The 19,969-nt window shown below is 42.2% G+C and overlaps 1 protein-coding gene across 7 annotated transcripts in view; it reads right to left on the bottom strand.

Annotated features, from left to right (window-relative positions):
• Positions 1–19,969, bottom strand: part of LOC139749612 (uncharacterized) — a 327,271-nt gene that overhangs the window by 48,587 nt on the left and 258,715 nt on the right. The window lies entirely within an intron of this gene.

Raw genomic sequence — 19,969 nt, 5'->3', positions numbered from 1 at the left:
TATAACTACCTGTAGATATGAAACAAAATGTTTGTAAACTTTAGCAATGAAAACACCACAGAATGATCAACAAATGTACTGTTGTCATAAAAAAGAGAAAAATGCACATATTCTATCTTCCCTTAAACATATTTCTAGACAAATCTTGGGTACTGACTTGATCTGCTAGTAAAACAGTAAATGAAGAGCCATCCTTCCATCACACAAATCCCTTCCTACCATATCACTTAATTCTAACCTCTTTCTATTTTCTATATATTTTACAATAAACATACCACAGTTGCCATGTAGCTATGAATAGAACAATAGCAGTGGAAAGCAGTTGCTTCAACATACAAGAAAGTTAACTCAGTGGCAGAATGGGCAGAGGGATAGGTAGTAGTTGGCAGGCAGCCACCAACCAGGGAGGTATGTTACCAGTATTACCCGCCTGGGTAACGGGAGGGTTGGTGATGGCTACATAATGAGCCAGCACTCCAGTGTTTGTCAAGTTGCACTCCTCCGACCCTGGTACTGCTAGCATTCTGTTCACAAACATACAATCTCTCCTTGTCATATATAACACCTAAAGGATATACATGTCTGAGATGGAGGGAACAAGGAGAAGCAGGAGACCAAACTGGAGGTGGAAGGATGGAGTAAAAAATATTTTGAGTGATCAGGGCCTGAACATACTAGAGGGTGAGAAGCATGCAAGTGATAGAGTGAAGTGGAACGATGTGGTATGCCAGGGTCAAGGTGCTGTCAATGGACTGAACCAGGGCATGTGAAATGTCTGGGGTAAACTATGGAAAAGTCTGTGGAGCCTGGATATAGATAGGGATCTGCGGTTTCAGTGCATTACACATGACAGCTAGAGACTGAATGTGAGAAACTGTGGTCTTTTTTGTCTGTTTTCCTGGCACTAACTTGCTGAAGCGGGGGGTAGTGATGCTGTTTCCTGTGAAATGGGGTGGTGTGGCACCAGGAATGGATGAGGGTAAACAAGTATGAATATGCACAAGTGTGTATATGTATATGTCTGTGTATGTGTTTGTATATGTGTATATGTTGATATGTATATGTATGGGTGTTTATGTACATATATGTGTGTATGAGTGGATGGGCTATTCTTCGTCTGTTTCCTGGTGCTACCTCACTGACATGGAAAATGGCAATCAAGTATAATAATAATAATAATAATAATAATAAAAATAATAATAATAATAATAATAGTATATATTCTTTCTTTTTCTTTTAAACTATTTGCCATTTCCCGCGTTAGCGAGGTAGCATTAAGAACAGAGGACTGGGCCTTTGAGGGAATACCCTCACCTGGCCCAATTCTCTGTTCCTTCTTTTGGAAAATTAAAAAAAAAAACGAGAGGGGAGGATTTCCAGCCCCCGCTCCCTCCCCTTTTAGTCGCCTTCTACGACACGCAGGGAATACGTGGGAAGTATTCTTAATCCCCTATCCCCAGGGATAAATAGTATATATATCTATATATTTATTTTGCTTTGTCGCTGTCTCCCGCGTTTGCGAGGTAGCGCAAGGAAACAGACGAAAGAACTGACCCAACCCACCCCCATACACAATGTATACACACACACGTCCACACACGCAAATATACATACCTATACATCTCAATGTACACATATATATACATACACAGACACATACATATATACCCATGCACACAATTCACACTGTCTGCCCCCATTCACTCCCATTGCCACACATGGAATACCATCCCCCCTCCCCCCTCATGTGTGCGAGGTAGCACTAGGAAAAGACAACAAAGGCCACATTCGTTCACACTCAGTCTCTAACTGCCACGCAATAATGCCCGAAACCACAGCTCCCTTTCCACATCCAGGCCCCACACAACTTTCCATGGTTTACCCCAGACGCTTCACATGCCCTGATTCAATCCACTGACAGCACATCAACCCCCGGTATACCACATCGATCCAATTCACTCTATTCCTTGCCCTCCTTTCACCCTCCTGCATGTTCAGGCCCCGATCACACAAAATCTTTTTCACTCCATCTTTCCACCTCCAATTTGGTCTCCCTCTTCTCCTCGTTCCCTCCACCTCCGACACATATATCCTCTTGGTCAATCTTTCCTCACTCATTCTCTCCATGTGCCCAAACCATTTCAAAACACCCTCTTCCGCTCTCTCAACCATGCTCTTTTTATTTCCACACATCTCTCTTACCCTTACGTTACTCACTCGATCAAACCACCTCACACCACACATTGTCCTCAAACATCTCATTTCCAACACATCCACCCTCCTGCGCACAACTCTATCCATAGCCCACGCCTCGCAACCATACAACATTGTTGGAACCACTATTCCTTCAAACATACCCATTTTTGCTTTCTGAGATAATGTTCTCGTCTTCCACACATTCTTCAAGGCTCCCAGGATTTTCGCCCCCTCCCCCACCCTATGATTCACTTCCGCCTCCATGGTTCCATCCGCTGCCAGATCCACTCCTAGATATCTAAAACACTTTACTTCCTCCAGTTTTTCTCCATTCAAACTTACCTCCCAATTGACTTGACCCTCGACCCTACTGTACCTAATAACCTTGCTCTTATTCACATTTACTCTTAACTTTCTTCTTTCACACACTTTACCAAACTCAGTCACCAGATTCTGCAGTTTCTCACATGAATCAGCCACCAGCGCTGTATCATCAGCGAACAACAACTGACTCACTTCCCAAGCTCTCTCATCCACAACAGACTGCATACTTGCCCCTCTTTCCAAAACTCTTGCATTCACCTCCCTAACAACCCCATCCATAAACAAATTAAACAACCATGGAGACATCACACACCCCTGCTGCAAACCTACATTCACTGAGAACCAATCACTTTCCTCTCTTCCTACACGTACACATGCCTTACATCCTCGATAAAAACTTTTCACAGCTTCTAACAACTTGCCTCCCACACCATATATTCTTAATACCTTCCACAGAGCATCTCTATCAACTCTATCATATGCCTTCTCCAGATCCATAAATGCTACATACAAATCCATTTGCTTTTCTAAGTATTTCTCACATACATTCTTCAAAGCAAACACCTGATCCACACATCCTCTACCACTTCTGAAACCACACTGCTCTTCCCCAATCTGATGCTCTGTACATGCCCTCACCCTCTCAATCAATGATACTCTCTCACCCCAACTCTCAGGTGGTGATGGGAGTGAATGGGGGCAGACAATGTGAATTGTGTGCACGGGTATATATGTATGTGTCTGTGTATGTATATATATGTATACATTGAGATGTATAGGTATGTATATTTGCGTGTGTGGACATGTGTGTGTATAGATTGTGCATGGGGGTGGGTTGGGCCAGTTCTTTTGTCTGTTTCCTTGTGCTACCTCGCAAACGCGGGAGACAGTGACAAAGCAAAATAAATAAATATAAAAATTATTATATATATATATATATATGGATGTTTTGGCTCTGAGTGAAACGAAGCTCAAGGGTAAAGGGGAAGAGTGGTTTGGGAATGTCTTGGGAGTAAAGTCAGGGGTTAGTGAGAGGACAAGAGAAAGGGAAGGAGTAGCAGTGCTCCTGAAACAGGAGTTGTGGGAGTATGTGATAGAATGTAAGAAAGTAAATTTCGATTAATATGGGTAAAACTGAAAGTTGATGGAGAGAGATGGGTGATTATTGGTGCATATGCACCTGGGCATAAGAAGAAAGATCATGAGAGGCAAGTGTTTTGGGAGCAGCTGAATGAGTGTGTTAGTGGTTTTGATGCACGAGACCGGGTTATAGTGATGGGTGATTTGAATGCAAAGGTGAGTAATGTGGCAGTTGAGGGAATAATTGGTATACATGGGGTGTTCAGTGTTGTAAATGGAAATGGTGAAGAGCTTGTAGATTTATGTGCTGAAAAAGGACTGGTGATTGGGAATACCTGGTTTAAAAAGCGAGATATACATAAGTATACGTATGTAAGAAGGAGAGATGGACAGAGAGCGTTATTGGATTACGTGTTAATTGACAGGCGAGCGAAAGAGAGACTTTTGGATGTTAATGTGCTGAGAGGTGCAACTGGAGGGATGTCTGATCATTATCTTGTGGAGGCTAAGGTGAAGATTTGTATGGGTTTTCAGAAAAGAAGAGTGAATGTTGGGGTGAAGAGGGTGGTGAGAGTAAGTGAGCTTGGGAAGGAGACGTGTGTGAGGAAGTACAGGAGAGACTGAGTACAGAATGGAAAAAGGTGAGAACAATGGAAGTAAGGGGAGTGGGGGAGGAATGGGATGTATTTAGGGAATCAGTGATGGATTGCGCAAAAGATGCTTGTGGCATGAGAAGAGTGGGAGGTGGGTTGATTAGAAAGGGTAGTGAGTGGTGGGATGAAGAAGTAAGAGTATTAGTGAAAGAGAAGAGAGAGGCATTTGGACGATTTTTGCAGGGAAAAAATGCAATTGAGTGGGAGATGTATAAAAGAAAGAGACAGGAGGTCAAGAGAAAGGTGCAAGAGGTGAAAAAGAGGGCAAATGAGAGTTGGGGTGAGAGAGTATCATTAAATTTTAGGGAGAATAAAAAGATGTTCTGGAAGGAGGTAAATAAAGTGCGTAAGACAAGGGGGCAAATGGGAACTTCAGTGAAGGGCGCAAATGGGGAGGTGATAACAAGTAGTGGTGATGTGAGAAGGAGATGGAGTGAGTATTTTGAAGGTTTGTTGAATGTGTTTGATGATAGAGTGGCAGATATAGGGTGTTTTGGTCGAGGTGGTGTGCAAAGGGAGAGGGTTAGGGAAAATGATTTGGTAAACAGAGAAGAGGTAGTAAAAGCTTTGCAGAAGATGAAAGCCGGCAAGGCAGCAGGTTTGGATGGTATTGCAGTGGAATTTATTAAAAAAGGGGGTGACTGTATTATTGACTGGTTGGTAAGGTTATTTAATGTATGGATGACTCATGGTGAGGTGCCTGAGGATTGGCGGAATGCGTGCATAGTGCCATTGTACAAAGGCAAAGGGGATAAGAGTGAGTGCTCAAATTACAGAGGTATAAGTTTGTTGAGTATTCCTGGTAAATTATATGGGAGGGTATTGATTGAGAGGGTGAAGTCATGTACAGAGCAACAGATTGGGGAAGAGCAGTGTGGTTTCAGAAGTGGTAGAGGATGTGTGGATCAGGTGTTTGCTTTGAAGAATGTATGTGAGAAATACTTAGAAAAGCAAATGGATTTGTATGTAGCATTTATGGATCTGGAGAAGGCATATGATAGAGTTGATAGAGATGCTCTGTGGAAGGTATTAAGAATATATGGTGTGGGAGGCAAGTTGTTAGAAGCAGTGAAAAGTTTTTATCGAGGATGTAAGGCATGTGTACGTGTAGGAAGAGAGGAAAGTGATTGGTTCTCAGTGAATGTAGGTTTGCGGCAGGGGTGTGTGATGTCTCCATGGTTGTTTAATTTGTTTATGGATGGGGTTGTTAGGGAGGTAAATGCAAGAGTTTTGGAAAGAGGGGCAAGTATGAAGTCTGTTGGGGATGAGAGAGCTTGGGAAGTGAGTCAGTTGTTGTTCGCTGATGATACAGCGCTGGTGGCTGATTCATGTGAGAAACTGCAGAAAGCTGGTGACTGAGTTTGGTAAAGTGTGTGAAAGAAGAAAGTTAAGAGTAAATGTGAATAAGAGCAAGGTTATTAGGTACAGTAGGGTTGAGGGTCAAGTCAATTGGGAGGTAAGTTTGAATGGAGAAAAACTGGAGGAAGTAAAGTGTTTTAGATATCTGGGAGTGGATCTGGCAGCGGATGGAACCATGGAAGCGGAAGTGGATCATAGGGTGGGGGAGGGGGCGAAAATCCTGGGAGCCTTGAAGAATGTGTGGAAGTCGAGAACATTATCTCGGAAAGCAAAAATGGGTATGTTTGAAGGAATAGTGGTTCCAACAATGTTGTATGGTTGCAAGGCGTTGGCTATGGATAGAGTTGTGCACAGGAGGTGGATGTGCTGGAAATGAGATGTTTGAGGACAATGTGTGGTGTGAGGTGGTTTGATCGAGTAAGTAATAGTAGGGTACGAGAGGTGTGTGGTAATAGAAAGAGTGTGGTTGAGAGAGCAGACGAGGGTGTTTTGAAATGGTTTGGTCACATGGAGAGAATGAGTGAGGAAATATTGACCAAGACGATATATGTGTCAGAGGTGGAGGGAACGAGGAGAAGTGGGAGACCAAATTGGAGGTGGAAAGATGGAGTGAAAAAGATTTTGAGTGATCGGGACCTGAACATGCAGGAGGGTGGAAGGCGTGCAAGGAATAGAGTGAATTGGAATGATATGGTGTACTGGGGTCGACATGCTGTCAATGGATTGAACCAGGGCATGTGAAGCGTCTGGGGTAAACCATGGAAAGCTCTGTGGGGCCTGGATGTGGAAAGGGAGCTGTGGTTTCGGTGCATTATTACATGACAGCTAGAGAATGAGTGTGAACGAATGGGGCCTTTGTTGTCTTTTCCTTGCGCTACCTCGCACACATGAGGGGGAGGGTGTTGTTATTCCATGTGTGGCGGGGTGGCGATGGGAATGAATAAAGGCAGACAGTATGAATTATGTACATGGGTATATATGTATACGTCTGTGTGTACATATAAGTATACATTGAGATGTATAGTTATGTATATGTGCCATATGTGGACATGTATGTATATACATGTGTATGTGGGTGGGTTGGGCCTTTCTTTCGTCTGTTTCCTTACGCTACCTCGCAAACGCGGGAGAGAGCGACAAAGCAAAATAAATAAATAAATATGTGTGAGTGGATGGGCCATTCTTCATCTATTTCCTGGCCACCTCGCTCATGCGGGAAACAGCGATACAGTATAATAAAAAAAAAAAAGGCATAAAACAGAAATGATATTAATACTTTTGACACAAGAAAGCTCATGGTGTTTATTGGCACTTTAAGTTGAATTTGATTTGACCCACATACATGACTGCTTTTGCATGTCTTCAATTACATCTTGATTGCAAGCTACTTCTGTAGCACTTAATGGTGTAGAAGCCTGAGTACTGGCTTTTACTTCGTCTTTCACATTGCGCATTGTTCCACTGAGGGTAAAGAGTTCTAACAATTGAAATCTGGGAAAGTTTCTCACCCTTTTGAAACTGCCTTACCAATTCCAATTTCACATCTACAGAAAATGATTTATGGCTTTTTCTTACATCTAAGCTTTCACAGCTTTTTTGCCAGTCATCTTATAACTACCTGTAGATATGAAACAAAATGTTTGTAAACTTTAGCAATGAAAACACCACAGAATGATCAACAAATGTACTGTTGTCATAAAAAAGAGAAAAATGCACATATTCTATCTTCCCTTAAACATATTTCTAGACAAATCTTGGGTACTGACTTGATCTGCTAGTAAAACAGTAAATGAAGAGCCATCCTTCCATCACACAAATCCCTTCCTACCATATCACTTAATTCTAACCTCTTTCTATTTTCTATATATTTTACAATAAACATACCACAGTTGCCATGTAGCTATGAATAGAACAATAGCAGTGGAAAGCAGTTGCTTCAACATACAAGAAAGTTAACTCAGTGGCAGAATGGGCAGAGGGATAGGTAGTAGTTGGCAGGCAGCCACCAACCAGGGAGGTATGTTACCAGTATTACCCGCCTGGGTAACGGGAGGGTTGGTGATGGCTACATAATGAGCCAGCACTCCAGTGTTTGTCAAGTTGCACTCCTCCGACCCTGGTACTGCTAGCATTCTGTTCACAAACATACAATCTCTCCTTGTCATATATAACACCTAAAGGATATACATGTCTGAGATGGAGGGAACAAGGAGAAGCAGGAGACCAAACTGGAGGTGGAAGGATGGAGTAAAAAATATTTTGAGTGATCAGGGCCTGAACATACTAGAGGGTGAGAAGCATGCAAGTGATAGAGTGAAGTGGAACGATGTGGTATGCCAGGGTCAAGGTGCTGTCAATGGACTGAACCAGGGCATGTGAAATGTCTGGGGTAAACTATGGAAAAGTCTGTGGAGCCTGGATATAGATAGGGATCTGCGGTTTCAGTGCATTACACATGACAGCTAGAGACTGAATGTGAGAAACTGTGGTCTTTTTTGTCTGTTTTCCTGGCACTAACTTGCTGAAGCGGGGGGTAGTGATGCTGTTTCCTGTGAAATGGGGTGGTGTGGCACCAGGAATGGATGAGGGTAAACAAGTATGAATATGCACAAGTGTGTATATGTATATGTCTGTGTATGTGTTTGTATATGTGTATATGTTGATATGTATATGTATGGGTGTTTATGTACATATATGTGTGTATGAGTGGATGGGCTATTCTTCGTCTGTTTCCTGGTGCTACCTCACTGACATGGAAAATGGCAATCAAGTATAATAATAATAATAATAATAATAATAAAAATAATAATAATAATAATAATAGTATATATTCTTTCTTTTTCTTTTAAACTATTTGCCATTTCCCGCGTTAGCGAGGTAGCATTAAGAACAGAGGACTGGGCCTTTGAGGGAATACCCTCACCTGGCCCAATTCTCTGTTCCTTCTTTTGGAAAATTAAAAAAAAAAACGAGAGGGGAGGATTTCCAGCCCCCGCTCCCTCCCCTTTTAGTCGCCTTCTACGACACGCAGGGAATACGTGGGAAGTATTCTTAATCCCCTATCCCCAGGGATAAATAGTATATATATCTATATATTTATTTTGCTTTGTCGCTGTCTCCCGCGTTTGCGAGGTAGCGCAAGGAAACAGACGAAAGAACTGACCCAACCCACCCCCATACACAATGTATACACACACACGTCCACACACGCAAATATACATACCTATACATCTCAATGTACACATATATATACATACACAGACACATACATATATACCCATGCACACAATTCACACTGTCTGCCCCCATTCACTCCCATTGCCACACATGGAATACCATCCCCCCTCCCCCCTCATGTGTGCGAGGTAGCACTAGGAAAAGACAACAAAGGCCACATTCGTTCACACTCAGTCTCTAACTGCCACGCAATAATGCCCGAAACCACAGCTCCCTTTCCACATCCAGGCCCCACACAACTTTCCATGGTTTACCCCAGACGCTTCACATGCCCTGATTCAATCCACTGACAGCACATCAACCCCGGTATACCACATCGATCCAATTCACTCTATTCCTTGCCCTCCTTTCACCCTCCTGCATGTTCAGGCCCCGATCACACAAAATCTTTTTCACTCCATCTTTCCACCTCCAATTTGGTCTCCCTCTTCTCCTCGTTCCCTCCACCTCCGACACATATATCCTCTTGGTCAATCTTTCCTCACTCATTCTCTCCATGTGCCCAAACCATTTCAAAACACCCTCTTCCGCTCTCTCAACCATGCTCTTTTTATTTCCACACATCTCTCTTACCCTTACGTTACTCACTCGATCAAACCACCTCACACCACACATTGTCCTCAAACATCTCATTTCCAGCACATCCACCCTCCTGCGCACAACTCTATCCATAGCAAACGCCTCGCAACCATACAACATTGTTGGAACCACTATTCCTTCAAACATACCCATTTTTGCTTTCTGAGATAATGTTCTCGTCTTCCACACATTCTTCAAGGCTCCCAGGATTTTCGCCCCCTCCCCCACCCTATGATTCACTTCCGCTTCCATGGTTCCATCCGCTGCCAGATCCACTCCTAGATATCTAAAACACTTTACTTCCTCCAGTTTTTCTCCATTCAAACTTACCTCCCAATTGACTTGACCCTCGACCCTACTGTACCTAATAACCTTGCTCTTATTCACATTTACTCTTAACTTTCTTCTTTCACACACTTTACCAAACTCAGTCACCAGATTCTGCAGTTTCTCACATGAATCAGCCACCAGCGCTGTATCATCAGCGAACAACAACTGACTCACTTCCCAAGCTCTCTCATCCACAACAGACTGCATACTTGCCCCTCTTTCCAAAACTCTTGCATTCACCTCCCTAACAACCCCATCCATAAACAAATTAAACAACCATGGAGACATCACACACCCCTGCTGCAAACCTACATTCACTGAGAACCAATCACTTTCCTCTCTTCCTACACGTACACATGCCTTACATCCTCGATAAAAACTTTTCACAGCTTCTAACAACTTGCCTCCCACACCATATATTCTTAATACCTTCCACAGAGCATCTCTATCAACTCTATCATATGCCTTCTCCAGATCCATAAATGCTACATACAAATCCATTTGCTTTTCTAAGTATTTCTCACATACATTCTTCAAAGCAAACACCTGATCCACACATCCTCTACCACTTCTGAAACCACACTGCTCTTCCCCAATCTGATGCTCTGTACATGCCCTCACCCTCTCAATCAATGATACTCTCTCACCCCAACTCTCAGGTGGTGATGGGAGTGAATGGGGGCAGACAATGTGAATTGTGTGCACGGGTATATATGTATGTGTCTGTGTATGTATATATATGTATACATTGAGATGTATAGGTATGTATATTTGCGTGTGTGGACATGTGTGTGTATAGATTGTGCATGGGGGTGGGTTGGGCCAGTTCTTTTGTCTGTTTCCTTGTGCTACCTCGCAAACGCGGGAGACAGTGACAAAGCAAAATAAATAAATATAAAAATTATTATATATATATATATATATGGATGTTTTGGCTCTGAGTGAAACGAAGCTCAAGGGTAAAGGGGAAGAGTGGTTTGGGAATGTCTTGGGAGTAAAGTCAGGGGTTAGTGAGAGGACAAGAGAAAGGGAAGGAGTAGCAGTGCTCCTGAAACAGGAGTTGTGGGAGTATGTGATAGAATGTAAGAAAGTAAATTTCGATTAATATGGGTAAAACTGAAAGTTGATGGAGAGAGATGGGTGATTATTGGTGCATATGCACCTGGGCATAAGAAGAAAGATCATGAGAGGCAAGTGTTTTGGGAGCAGCTGAATGAGTGTGTTAGTGGTTTTGATGCACGAGACCGGGTTATAGTGATGGGTGATTTGAATGCAAAGGTGAGTAATGTGGCAGTTGAGGGAATAATTGGTATACATGGGGTGTTCAGTGTTGTAAATGGAAATGGTGAAGAGCTTGTAGATTTATGTGCTGAAAAAGGACTGGTGATTGGGAATACCTGGTTTAAAAAGCGAGATATACATAAGTATACGTATGTAAGAAGGAGAGATGGACAGAGAGCGTTATTGGATTACGTGTTAATTGACAGGCGAGCGAAAGAGAGACTTTTGGATGTTAATGTGCTGAGAGGTGCAACTGGAGGGATGTCTGATCATTATCTTGTGGAGGCTAAGGTGAAGATTTGTATGGGTTTTCAGAAAAGAAGAGTGAATGTTGGGGTGAAGAGGGTGGTGAGAGTAAGTGAGCTTGGGAAGGAGACGTGTGTGAGGAAGTACAGGAGAGACTGAGTACAGAATGGAAAAAGGTGAGAACAATGGAAGTAAGGGGAGTGGGGGAGGAATGGGATGTATTTAGGGAATCAGTGATGGATTGCGCAAAAGATGCTTGTGGCATGAGAAGAGTGGGAGGTGGGTTGATTAGAAAGGGTAGTGAGTGGTGGGATGAAGAAGTAAGAGTATTAGTGAAAGAGAAGAGAGAGGCATTTGGACGATTTTTGCAGGGAAAAAATGCAATTGAGTGGGAGATGTATAAAAGAAAGAGACAGGAGGTCAAGAGAAAGGTGCAAGAGGTGAAAAAGAGGGCAAATGAGAGTTGGGGTGAGAGAGTATCATTAAATTTTAGGGAGAATAAAAAGATGTTCTGGAAGGAGGTAAATAAAGTGCGTAAGACAAGGGGGCAAATGGGAACTTCAGTGAAGGGCGCAAATGGGGAGGTGATAACAAGTAGTGGTGATGTGAGAAGGAGATGGAGTGAGTATTTTGAAGGTTTGTTGAATGTGTTTGATGATAGAGTGGCAGATATAGGGTGTTTTGGTCGAGGTGGTGTGCAAAGGGAGAGGGTTAGGGAAAATGATTTGGTAAACAGAGAAGAGGTAGTAAAAGCTTTGCAGAAGATGAAAGCCGGCAAGGCAGCAGGTTTGGATGGTATTGCAGTGGAATTTATTAAAAAAGGGGGTGACTGTATTATTGACTGGTTGGTAAGGTTATTTAATGTATGGATGACTCATGGTGAGGTGCCTGAGGATTGGCGGAATGCGTGCATAGTGCCATTGTACAAAGGCAAAGGGGATAAGAGTGAGTGCTCAAATTACAGAGGTATAAGTTTGTTGAGTATTCCTGGTAAATTATATGGGAGGGTATTGATTGAGAGGGTGAAGTCATGTACAGAGCAACAGATTGGGGAAGAGCAGTGTGGTTTCAGAAGTGGTAGAGGATGTGTGGATCAGGTGTTTGCTTTGAAGAATGTATGTGAGAAATACTTAGAAAAGCAAATGGATTTGTATGTAGCATTTATGGATCTGGAGAAGGCATATGATAGAGTTGATAGAGATGCTCTGTGGAAGGTATTAAGAATATATGGTGTGGGAGGCAAGTTGTTAGAAGCAGTGAAAAGTTTTTATCGAGGATGTAAGGCATGTGTACGTGTAGGAAGAGAGGAAAGTGATTGGTTCTCAGTGAATGTAGGTTTGCGGCAGGGGTGTGTGATGTCTCCATGGTTGTTTAATTTGTTTATGGATGGGGTTGTTAGGGAGGTAAATGCAAGAGTTTTGGAAAGAGGGGCAAGTATGAAGTCTGTTGGGGATGAGAGAGCTTGGGAAGTGAGTCAGTTGTTGTTCGCTGATGATACAGCGCTGGTGGCTGATTCATGTGAGAAACTGCAGAAACTGGTGACTGAGTTTGGTAAAGTGTGTGAAAGAAGAAAGTTAAGAGTAAATGTGAATAAGAGCAAGGTTATTAGGTACAGTAGGGTTGAGGGTCAAGTCAATTGGGAGGTAAGTTTGAATGGAGAAAAACTGGAGGAAGTAAAGTGTTTTAGATATCTGGGAGTGGATCTGGCAGCGGATGGAACCATGGAAGCGGAAGTGGATCATAGGGTGGGGGAGGGGGCGAAAATCCTGGGAGCCTTGAAGAATGTGTGGAAGTCGAGAACATTATCTCGGAAAGCAAAAATGGGTATGTTTGAAGGAATAGTGGTTCCAACAATGTTGTATGGTTGCAAGGCGTTTGCTATGGATAGAGTTGTGCGCAGGAGGATAGATGTGCTGGAAATGAGATGTTTGAGGACAATGTGTGGTGTGAGGTGGTTTGATCGAGTAAGTAACGTAAGGGTAAGAGAGATGTGTGGAAATAAAAAGAGCGTGGTTGAGAGAGCAGAAGAGGGTGTTTTGAAATGGTTTGGGCACATGGAGAGAATGAGTGAGGAAAGATTGACCAAGAGGATATATGTGTCGGAGGTGGAGGGAACGAGGAGAAGTGGGAGACCAAATTGGAGGTGGAAAGATGGAGTGAAAAAGATTTTGTGTGATCGGGGCCTGAACATGCAGGAGGGTGAAAGGAGGGCAAGGAATAGAGTGAATTGGATCGATGTGGTATACCGGGGTTGACGTGCTGTCAGTGGATTGAATCAGGGCATGTGAAGCATCTGGGGTGAACCATGGAAAGCTGTGTAGGTATGTATATTTGCGTGTGTGGATGTGTGTGTGTATACATTGTGTATGGGGGTGGGTTGGGCCATTTCTTTCGTCTGTTTCCTTGCGCTACCTCGCAAACGCGGGAGACAGCAAAAAAAAAAAGAAAAAAAAAAAAAAAATATATATATATATATATATATATATATATATATATATATATATATTGTAGTTCAACCTGTCATCTTCCATACATCTCATGGTACCATAACATCCATGAACCTTTTCAGTGACTTCTTCACTCCACATTACCCACTCACACCCTCATTCTATCATCTTCTCATTTCCAAAAATAAAAAGAAAGTCTTGCATCTCTACTGCTCTAATTTCTAACCTACCCTGACCTTAAAATCATGTGTCACATTCAGTACACTAAACTCAAGTAACTCTCTCATCTTGCAAATCTACCTTCAGCACTGAGAGTATCTCGAAATTATTATTTGGTATTATTAGTAATATTTCATTAAAATCATACTAAACTTAAGAATGTATATATGTGCTTAAAAAAGATTTTCTGTGTCCTTAAGTTTGTTTAAGGACAAATTATTACTTGACAGAAGACAATTCTATTACATCTTGGGGCAAATAATTTTTCTCTATGAATGTATATCCAGCTATATGTTGACAGCATATGGGAAAACAGGGTACATAAAAAGAAATTTACTTACCAGATAACTCTGCAAGACTGCATCTACTCTATTATGAGAAAAGTGAATTTTCCCCATTTCTCCTCACAAGTCAACAGCTTTTTTACTCAAACTCTTTACAAGATTTTCTTAACTTTTCAATCTATCGTTAACTTCATTTACAAAAGGTGGATCAAGGGTATACAAGCATGCACATTTTGTGAGAACAAACTTTCCAGAACTGGGGTTCCCAGCCCAGTAAGCTGACATCAAGCAGGAACATCTATTCCCTGATGAAGACTTGCTAATCAGTCTTTTGTCTTTAGTGAATGTTTGTTGAATGTTTGGCCAGGCTATTCAGCTTTTGCATGGCCTAAGGTGGGTTGCCCGAGAACTGGTGAAATGCATGTACAAGGCCTTTATATAAAAGCACATGGAAAACCAACTTGTATAGAAGAGCGGTGATTGAGAGGGTGGTGGCATTCACAGAACATCTGACTGGGGAGAAGTTTGGTTTAAGGACAGGTAGAATATGTGTGGATCAGGTCTTTGCCTTGAAGAATCTGTGAGAGAAATACCTGGAGAAAATGGTTTAAGGATAGGTGGAGGATGTGTGGATCAGGCATTTGCCTTGAAGAATCTGTGAGAAATACTTGGAAAAAAGTTAAATGTATGTGGCAATTCCTGATCTGGAGATAGATAATGGTACGAATGCCAGAAAGGTCTTATGTTAAATGCTATGAGCATGTAAGATAAATTCAAAGTTACTGAATACAGTGAGGGGTCTTTACCTGGAATGAGAACTTTCCAGTGAAACTGGGTCTGCATAAAGGATGGGTGAGTTCATTATGGCTGTTCAATGTGTTTATGGAATGGATGGTGAGGGAGCTGAATGTAAGAGTGCAGGGGCAGGTCCACAGCATTCTAGGTGTGGTGCATGAAAGCTCTATCAGTTGCTGTTTATAGATAACTAGGCTCTGGTGCCAGACTCCAGACTTCTGAAGCTCATGACAGAGTTTGGGAGAGTGTAAGAAAGAAGTCTGAGAGTAAATGTGAAGAAAAAAAAAAAAAGAAAAAAGGGGGGTATTTTGATGCAGTAGGACAGGTTGGTTTGAGTCTCATTTTGAATGTGGAGGACCTGAAGGAAGTGGAGTACTTTAAGTATTTAGCAGTGTTTATGGAAGTGAATGGAACCATATAGACTGAAGTGAGACACTGACACGAGAGAGTGGGGAGTCAGGTCCTAAGTGCATTCACGAGCATGAGAAGGGTAGGTAAGTGTCTTTCTGGGTGAAGATGAGCACACATGAAGGTACAGTAGTTTCAAAAGTGTTGAATAATTCTGAAACTTAGGTCTAGGATGCAAAGACATGATGAGTATAAAATATACGAGAAAAATATGTGATGGAAGACAGGTTGATCATGTAAAGAGTGGCACCATAAGAAATGAGAATGGTAGGAAGCCCAGTCTGACTGAAAGAGCTGACTAGGATGTGCAAAAATGGTTTGGCTATATGGAAAGGATAAGTGATGACTACCTAACAAAGAGAATATACATGTTAGATGTATTTCTTTCCCCGGAGCCCAGACTGGGCCAAGGTTGCTTGGTCAGGTTGTTGGTGTACCAAGCTCTTCGAAGCTGCAGCTTGCAGGCACACATAGCCCCACACAGTCTGGCTAGTATGGTACTCTTTATTATTATCATTATTATACTTTGTCGCTGTCTCCCGCGTTTGCGAGGTAGCGCAAGGAAACAGACGAAAGAAATGGTCCCCCCCCATACACATGTATATACATACGTCCACACACGCAAATATACATACCTACACAGCTTTCCATGGTTTACCCCAGACGATTCACATGCCTTGATTCAATCCACTGACAGCACGTCAACCCCGGTATACCACATCGCTCCAATTCACTCTATTCATTGCCCTCCTTTCACCCTCCTGCATGTTCAGGCCCCGATCACACAAAATCTTTTTCACTCCATCTTTCCACCTCCAATTTGGTCTCCCTCTTCTCCTTGTTCCCTCCACCTCCGACACATATATCTTCTTGGTCAATCTTTCCTCACTCATCCTCTCCATGTGCCCAAACCACTTCAAAACACCCTCTTCTGCTCTCTCAACCACGCTCTTTTTATTTCCACACATCTCTCTTACCCTTATGTTACTCACTCGATCAAACCACCTCCACCACACATTGTCCTCAAACATCTCATTTCCAGCACATCCATCCTCCTGCGCACAACTCTATCCATAGCCCACACCTCGCAACCATACAACATTGTTGGAACCACTATTCCTTCAAACATACCCATTTTTGCTTTCCGAGATAATGTTCTCGACTTCCACACATTCTTCAAGGCCCCCAGGATTTTCGCCCCCTCCCCCACCCTATGATCCACTTCCGCTTCCATGGTTCCATCCGCTGCCAGATCCACTCCCAGATATCTAAAACACTTCACTTCCTCCAGTTTTTCTCCATTCAAACTCACCTCCCAATTGACTTGACCCTCAACCCTACTGTACCTAATAACCTTGCTCTTATTCACATTTACTCTTAACTTTCTTCTTCCACACACTTTTCCAAACTCAGTCACCAGCTTCTGCAGTTTCTCACATGAATCAGCCACCAGCGCTGTATCATCAGCGAACAACAACTGACTCACTTCCCAAGCTCTCTCATCCCCAACAGACTTCATACTTGCCCCTCTTTCCAAAACTCTTGCATTTACCTCCCTAACAACCCCATCCATAAACAAATTGTTTATGGTACTCTTTGTAGGTACATATTTGCCCAGGGCCCTCTTAAACTTCTACATTGTGCATCCCATGGTATTTCTAATGGTTACTGGCAAGGTACAGAAAAGTCTCACGCCCCAGTGTTCTCTCTTTTCTGCATATTGCACCTTTGGATTTCCTAGGTAGTATTTCAAAAAACCTTCCATGTCTGTCATGTCAGTGGAAAGTTATTTCCCTGTGTAAGTTAGAAACATAAGTTTTAGGATTTTTCAGGTATAGATGATGACATACCTCCCCTGTCTGCAATCCAACAGCCTCACTGATTTCAGCCATACCTATGACAAGATTATGCCAAAAAGCAAGGAGGTGAGAATGAAAGATGAAGTGAGAGAAGTCTGTGGGGTCCTTAGGTTTGAACATTCAGGAAGGGAAGAGGCAAGCATGGGACAGACTGATATGGACAGATGTAGTATATGTTGGGGAAGTACTGTCAATGTGCTGAACCAAGGTATGTGAAACAATCATGGCATGCCATGAAGTTGTCTGTTGGGTTTGGTTATGGATGGTAGGCTCTGGTATCAAAACACTGTAATCGGCAGCTATTGTGTGAACGTATGCACACTAGGCTGTAAATCAAAAGTTTGAGACATTACTTCACTATGGTGGAAGAAGCAAATAGGTATTGAAAAAAATCTTTTCAGGACTTCCTACAAAACTATAATTTCAAGACATGATGAGTTTTATCTAGAGCTTTTACACACAACTGAACACTGACTATTATCATCCAATTATAATGGATGCAAGAACACAATGGGGATTATAAGTCATATAACATTAAGGAATGTTTGAAGGAATAGTGGTTCCAACAATGTTGTATGGTTGCGAGGCGTGGGCTATGGATAGAGTTGTGCGCAGGAGGATGGATGTGCTGGAAATGAGATGTTTGAGGACAATGTGTGGTGTGAGGTGGTTTGATCGAGTGAGTAACGTAAGGGTAAGAGAGATGTGTGGAAATAAAAAGAGCGTGGTTGAGAGAGCAGAAGAGGGTGTTTTGAAGTGGTTTGGGCACATGGAGAGAATGAGTGAGGAAAGATTGACCAAGAGGATATATGTGTCGGAGGTGGAGGGAACGAGGAGAAGAGGGAGACCAAATTGGAGGTGGAAAGATGGAGTGAAAAAGATTTTGTGTGATCGGGGCCTGAACATGCGGGAGGGTGAAAGGAGGGCAAGGAATAGTGAATTGGAGCGATGTGGTATACCGGGGTTGACGTGCTGTCAGTGGATTGAATCAAGGCATGTGAAGCGTTTGGGGTAAACCATGGAAAGCTGTGTAGGTATGTATATTTGCGTGCGTGGACCTATGTATATACATGTGTATGGTGGGGGGTTGGGCCATTTCTTTCGTCTGTTTCCTTGCGCTACCTCGCAAACGCGGGAGACAGCGACAAAGTATAATAATAATAATAATAAAAACATTAAGGAACGGATTATAAGTCATATAACATTAAGGAACAAGTCACTTTATTACATTTCAGCAACCACAGAGTAAACAGTATTGTCTTCATGGTAAATCACTTCACAGCTGCTCTACTTCAATTATATTCACTACTTTTAAGGAATACACTAGATACAACTGAAGAAAGTTAAGTTACTGTTATGGAATAGTTATCTTGGAAACCCCAGATCACAGAAATAGCTCAGTATGCCTCTATGAAACTGCGAGTCCTGTTTAGTTGTCCAAAATTCTTTTCTTGCAAACAGCTGCCCTGTTTATAAGGCAATGGGTTGATCTTTCCTTGCATGGAGTACTGCTCCCACATTCTGGGATGTTCTAACTGCAACTTTACTTGAAACTGATGGGTTAAAAGTGATCAGGCTTATCAACTCTCACGTGCTACCTTCAAAACTTAACCCCCTTGCCCTATGCCACAACACTAGTTAACTTTTACAAATGAAGAAAGTTGGTAGTAGCTGGTAGCAGCAAATGACCAGGGAGGTATATTAACAGTATTACCTGCCAAGATTTTCCTATGGTGAGCAATATGCGTTAGCCCTGCCTTTTGATTAAATGGTAGGAGCAGTAGATAATAGTAGGAAGAAACATTTGGTTAGAAGCATTAAGATAAAAACATTAGGTAGAAGTAGAAGGCAGGAGCCTCTGCAAACACTGTGCTAGACTTGCCCTCTGCCAGTGGCCTGTTAAGGGTGAGGCACTAAAGGGTATACCTCTGTATTTGAACATTCATTCTGTACAAAATAGTACAATACAGAAATTCTGCCAATCCTCAGGCATTTCACTATGAGCCATGCATACAATGAAAATCCTTACGAGCCAATCAACAACACAATCACCACACTTTCTTAAGAAATCAAACTGCAATCCCATACATTTCAGCAGCTCTGCACTTCATATTATACAAGGCTTTCACCACCTCTTTTTCTTTTCACCATATCACTTTTCTTGACTCTCACTTTGCATATCTCCACACCTGAAAGATCCAACATCTCCAACCCTATTACAGAACACATTTAACAACTCTTCAAAATATTCCATTTCCTCTTAACCTCATTCTTGCATATTAACACTTCCTCATCTGCCCCCTTAATCAATATTCCCATTTGCTTTGTTAATTTTTTCATATTTTTAATCTAAAATATTTTCCTATTCTCCCTAACTATATGAATTTCTTAAGGCTTTTCTGATATCTGCCAGCAGATAGTTTGTTTCCTAAACTATTATCCTATCATGGGACTCTGACAACAGGTTGGGGACAATCTCAATTCATAAGTCCTCCTCACATACACAATCCTGAGCCTTATTTCCAACTATATAATACTTATACTGAGGTCATCTTTTACTTCGTCCAATCCTCATTACTTTACATCTGCTTGGGTTGAATTTTATCAGCCACATTTCAGACTAACTGGAGTTTGTTTAGGTCCCCTTGTATGCTTATGCAATCCTCTTTGCT

The sequence above is a fragment of the Panulirus ornatus genome, chromosome 7 (genome assembly GCF_036320965.1).
Source record: "Panulirus ornatus isolate Po-2019 chromosome 7, ASM3632096v1, whole genome shotgun sequence".
Classification (NCBI taxonomy): domain Eukaryota; kingdom Metazoa; phylum Arthropoda; class Malacostraca; order Decapoda; family Palinuridae; genus Panulirus; species Panulirus ornatus.
Note: the sequence above shows the minus strand (reverse complement) of the source record. Positions and strands in the feature narration are given on the sequence as shown.